Here is a 6256-nt window from a genome sequence, read left to right as displayed (position 1 = left end):
TGATTAAAAAACGAAGTATAATTGTAGAAATAACTTTTCTTTTCTAACTTAATAGATACAAAGTGCCAAAATTTAAGACCGACAGATTCCGATGCTCTTTTATTCCATATGCACTTTTAAATTTCCAATAGTATTATGCTGTCTTTTATCTTAAGTACAATAATTTTTAAGTTCAGTTAGCAGTCTAAGTACAATAATTTTAAAGTTCAGTTAGCAGTCTTTTAACTCAGTTTTATTCATGCAAACTTTCATTTTATTATCATTATAAAATTTTTTTAAACATTTTATGTACAACTTCATCCCACTGGGTTGCAATCTTAATAAATTATTATTATTATTATTATTATTATTTAATGGTACTTATTTAAATGAAAATGTGTATATATAGAAGTGAAAAATGCTTTATTGTATACAGTGATTTTTTAACCCCTATTTTGCCAATTTTGGGCCAAAAGCTGACGAGAACTTGTTGTCGAAATGTAATGCGATATCACACAGATTTTTACCTGATAAGATAGATATGAGCCAAGTTGCACTTCTCCTAATGGTGTATCTACTTTTGGAACATCCACTGAAGCAATATAGGCCAATGGGGTCCCTTTCATGTTTTTAAGGATGTTGATGTCTTGATGGGTTATCTTTGGTAATCTGAAATTCAACAATTTTTTCACATAACTTGAACACCCAGGTTTTGAAATAATACTATTAAATCATCTAGTGTAATTTGAGTGTTACACAATGTAACACTACACGCGGGTCGAAAACAAACTACCCGATGTCTGTACTGTACATAAAAATATAATCTCTGTAGAATTTTATTGCTAAAAAGTATGTAATAAAAACCATAGTATGGGCTTTCAAGCATATGAGTTATTTAAGTTAGATCTTAAAGGCCTCGTCCCAAATGATATCTGTGTACAATATCCAATGCATACTTACACACAGTCTGGCTCAATGTGACACAAAACAGGACGTCTTTTCCTATGTTCAACAGGCCTTGCTACTACAACATGGTTCAATGGCACTGGCTGAATTTTGTCACCCCTTGGTACATGCCACTGCTGTGGTATGCTAGTACAGCTTTGTTGGTCTGGTACATGTGTGAAATTGTGAAGTTTAAATCCCTGGAGTGTCTTGAGGAGTCCAACTATATGGGAACAATGTCCATTCAAACTGAAAAATTAATAATTTGTCATGATTTTTCTGGGGAAAAGCAAAATAAAGCATTCAGCACATGGTTGAAAATGCTGGATTCATGAAAATAAATATCTATATATTTTTAAAAATTTATTCAAAACATACTGGGAATAGGGATGAAAAAAATGCAAGTTAACAGTCTATTAAAAAAAACTCACTGAGACAGCAACCATTTGATTTTCTAGGGGGTGGTTTTGGATTTTTGTCTGGTGAAGACTTTTTAAATTTTTTCAATTTTTTTCTTGATGCAGTGAGACTAATTTTGCTTCAAATTTAATACACCTCATATGGTAAGAATTATTTTTCCAAACTGTCAAAATCATTTTTTACTCAAATCTATACTCCCCCCCCCCCCAAAAAAAAATCAAATACAAGAGAACACTTAACACGTTTTCAAGGGTGGTTTTCTAATCATTGTGTGTAAAACAACACAGAAATCTAATTATGTACTTGTAATAAACACCATTTGACCAAAATATATATTTATCACATTCTGAATGACTCAATATCGTGTCACATTCTACAGAAGTTTCACTGCGCAAATATAAACATGTCCACGAGTGTGGTACTACAGTAGGCTAGATATAATAGATCAAATGAAAGGCGTGAACGGCGTACGCAACATTTGTACCTCTAAAAGTATCTTAATTGAAAGAAAAAAGTAGAAAATGTAAAAACTTACCCGGCTTTACAAGAACAAAATGAATCTGATAACATGTTATCGTCGATTTTGATTTGGAGTTTGTGCGGTTCTTCATTTTTCCTCATCGACCGCCAACAGTTTGCGTCAACATAAATTGTTCCGTTTCTCTCAGAAGTCTTCACATTGTGAATATAACCTTGCGTAAAATAATTCAATCCTTTTTCAAGAGCTTTTTTCGATAAAGATTTACTATTCGGAAGGAAATTAACTGCGATATTTTCAGGTATTTTCTCTAAGGAATCTGACACGATGTTCGTCTGCTCGGTTGCCATTTTGACTATAGCTTGTTACACGTAGCAACAATATCTAAGGGGGCGGAGCTTATCCGCTCATCTCGGAATGGTGAATAGTAGACCTCTGTTTTCACTTACATCATTCCCTCTATCCATGCTTTATTCTTTTCATGGCACTTGGCAATAGTTGTTGTCCATCACAGCCGCCTGTAATATAAGTCAGCTTTAGGGTAGGCATTACTGGTGGCTACATCAATCTTTGCCGCTGATGTGAAGTGATAGGTAAGATTCCTGAAGTAGGCCTAATCATTTTATCCTGCTCTTGAAGTTGCCCTGGGGTCCTGAAATCGACAGTTTCAGGCTTTGCCCCCAATATATGGGCCTTCTTTGGGTAACCTTATAAAGAAAATAAATAAGTACATTTACTAAGTATAAAAATCTTTCATGCTAGTAAAACAAAATATGAGCGTAGGCCTACTCGTACCTACAGTAGTCTACATGTACATGTACATAACATGTCAGATTTGACACACACACCTCGACTAATTTTTGATTTTTTCAAGGAAAATAGCTAGCATTCGTGTTTTTCAAGCACTAAATGAAAAGAAAACACATACCTTCCAGTCAATTCACATTTTCATCCAGATGTTATGGCACTACATTCAAGTAAATTGCGTTTGAGTTTGTTCACTGTCAGCGACGCGTGCACACGCTCCATGTTAAACTCTGGTGTAAAGCCGTGAGCGAGATTCTGCGAGATTTTAGAAGGACTGCTTTCCTTCACCCCCACGCCATCTAGCGGCAGACCCTTAAAGCGGGTATTCCCCTTTGGGAATAAAATTTGTGAGCAAAACAAAAGAAATGATCATAGACTTCAGAAGAAATCAGATAAGTAAAAATCTCTTGGAAGTTAACGGTAAAGCGGTCGAACAGGTTTCTACTTATAAATTACTAGGGGTTCAGCTGAATAATAGGTTAACCTGGGGCGATAACATCACGAAGCTATTGAAAAAGGCACGTCAATGAATGTAATTCTTAAGGAAATTGAAAGCTTTTACCAGAAATGTGTTTATTTTAACGAACTTTTACAGGTGTGTTTTAGAGAGTATTTTAACTTATTCAGTAACTGTTTGGTATGGACGTGCAACTGTGGAGGAGAGGAACAAGTTGGAAAAGATCGTCCAAACTGCAGGGATTGTAATTGGAACAGATCTAACTCCCGTCCATACTATACATGTATATCTAGACAGGACTAAAAAGAAAACATTATCAATAATGACAGACAGTTCCCATCCAGCCCATACCCTTTTTAAATTTTTACCTAGCAATTCGAGACTCTTAGCTTTTAAGGGTAGTAAGCGATTTTTAAATAGCTTTTATCCTTCGGCAGTAACTATTTTTAACTCTAACATGTAATTTTAATTTTCATTTTTTTATATTTCAATGGCGCTACTACAGGGCAAAAGATTCCCGATTTTATACATTTGTATTTTATTGGCTTAATAAATTATTATTATTATTATTATTATTATTATTATTATTATTATTAGACCTTTATCCTTATTGTCGCACCACGTGACCCAGATCTGTTGCTTCATTTATGCATAGGTGAGGTTTACTAAAACGGTTTTTGTCTACTAATAGATTGTTTTTTTTTTATCATTTTCAAATGGCGGGGATCGATTAAAACATACCTCTAGTGTATAGATTGAGTGCTGAATCTTCCGAATTCGAGAAATGGATTTTTATGTGTCTCAAATCCTTTAAACCACGGCTAGCGCGTAGAACAAGACTCAGACGTGCTGTATTCCATATACTATCACGTCATATATAGTGCGTTCCTCAGATGCGAAGCCGACCGTCGCCCCTTTGGTGTGGGGTTCGGGCCCTCTCAAGGGCCCCGATAAATTTTTGGTGTTTTGGGGAGCACACAGTGCACTTTTGTACAGTTTAGAACTATGATTAAGCTATTCAATATTCTAATTTCAAGAGGGGAATATTGGTGTGTTATATTTTTCAGAAACCGAAGGTGAGATGAGGACACCCCTTGCCCCCTCCCTCTAAATCCGGCACTGATGGGGGGAAAGTAGTAGTGTTTTGTGGGAACTTCTGCAGTAGCCTTTTTAATCTGCTGTTGCTGGTGGTGGTGGTGGTGATGCTGCTGCACGAAGCGGCTGGGGCTGACTTTGGTCGAGGGGGCTGAAAAGGCGTGTTCAGCCTTGTCCTCCATCTGTCCAATCAGGGAATTATATCGGAGGGAATGGAAACGAGTGGCGGTCTATCGTCCTATCTCTGTTAAGGGGCGGGACAAAGTGTATGAGTGACAGGCCACAGGGTCACCTGTGGAAATTCACAGAGTACTGCGTTAACTTGCGAGAATACTCGAGAACAACTCAGCCCATGATGCTGGTATACGGAAACCGTGAGAGCCTCCAGCTCTCAAAATACTCCTATGTTATCGACAAGTTATTTCAAAATTTGGATAACAGAGACCACATTACACACATTATGATCTTTGATACAGATTTTTCAATGAATTTACTATGTAAAAACCGCGAGTTTTCCACAACGACGACCTAAATTATATGGTTTACCTTCGACAAGTATAAACAACAGTGTCCTCTCAGGTCAGTAATGCTTCCTATCAGGTAGTGGATAACAGCGCAGGTTACTTACGTGCTTATAGTATATAGGCCTATAGTAGAAATTGAAATTATATGCACAAAGTATAAATTACAACTTACAAGTTGTTTTTATTTTGATCAGAAGTTAAAATACAAATCAATGCTTTTAATTAGTTTTGTTGTCAATACAAGTGAAAAGTATGTGATAAGTATGCAAAATAATAATTAAAAAAAAAAACAATGCAGTTCACATATATCTTATAAAGTATGTCAGTGGAGAATAAATGTCATTGGGCAAGTACATGTACTAGTAAGGCCGTTCTCTTGCACGATGTTGACTGTTAGGCTATGAAATTTGGCTTCTTTACCTATCAGATTTAACAGGCGTAGCCCTTCATGGGTATATTTATTATCATGAATAGTGCTGACACAAAATGAAAAGTGTGCACACAGGACAATTTTTCTGTGATCAGAAATGTGTTGTTAATATTTAGTGGGAAGCATAATCTACTATACCATATATTTTTTATCAGAATGTGATACCCAAATAGGGCAAAAAATCACGTTTTTATAGATAAAATCAACAGTAAGTCTTTAAAGAAAAATCCCCGAACCCCCTTTTTTAAGACTTTGTTAAAGTGTTGAGATGATGTTTTTGCCCCCCCCCCCCCCAAAAAAAAAAGAAAAAAAAAAACAATATTACGTCACAACATGAACTTGGAGCTGTGTTTACATGTTTTGAAGATACATTAAATGAGTGCAATGGGAATTTAAAAAAAAAAGCTAAGACCTTTAATTAAAGATAAAATCTCCAACCTGCAGTCCTACCTTTAAAATGACCAACAACGTTGTAAATTTGCCGTGATAGTATAGAAAAGTTACCCTGAGCTTCAGAGATTACTCGACACTAACCTCCTTCACAGATCAGATCAGAAGTTTATTGACTATCGCCCTACATCCGGGCATGATCAAATACAAATACAAGAAGTAATCCGCAGAGTGATTACCATATACAGTTTGATATACATTATATAATGTCTAGACTAAAGCAGGGAAAGTACATGTACTACTCAATAAAGATCAATATAGGGATAATTTAAAAAAAAAAAAAAAAAAAAAAAAAAACTGATTCAACTAGAATAGGCTACACTAAACCTTATATAAAACTAACTATTATTTAGGGGGATATGAAAACTGCATCATCAGTTAATCTAGGTTTTATTCAGCATGGATGCAATTTTCATATCCCTAGCTTTAAAACAATCATAAAGAAAATTAGTTGTGCATTTTGCAATATCAAAATCATTACATTGCAGTACAGTAATAAAAAGGTCACTGATGGACTCAGGGGCTGCACTGCCCAGTATATCTTTAACCTGGTTAAGGAATATGGCTCTTAGTGGAGCATAAGAGGGGCATATCATCATAAAATGGAACTCATCTTCAACTGACCCCATGTTGCACACCGTGCATAGCCTTTTCTCTATGGGTATTTTAGG

The sequence above is a fragment of the Lingula anatina genome, chromosome 10 (genome assembly GCF_051362555.1).
Source record: "Lingula anatina isolate TDL-2025a chromosome 10, LinAna3.0, whole genome shotgun sequence".
NCBI classification, from domain to species: domain Eukaryota; kingdom Metazoa; phylum Brachiopoda; class Lingulata; order Lingulida; family Lingulidae; genus Lingula; species Lingula anatina.
This window is presented reverse-complemented; position numbering follows the sequence as displayed.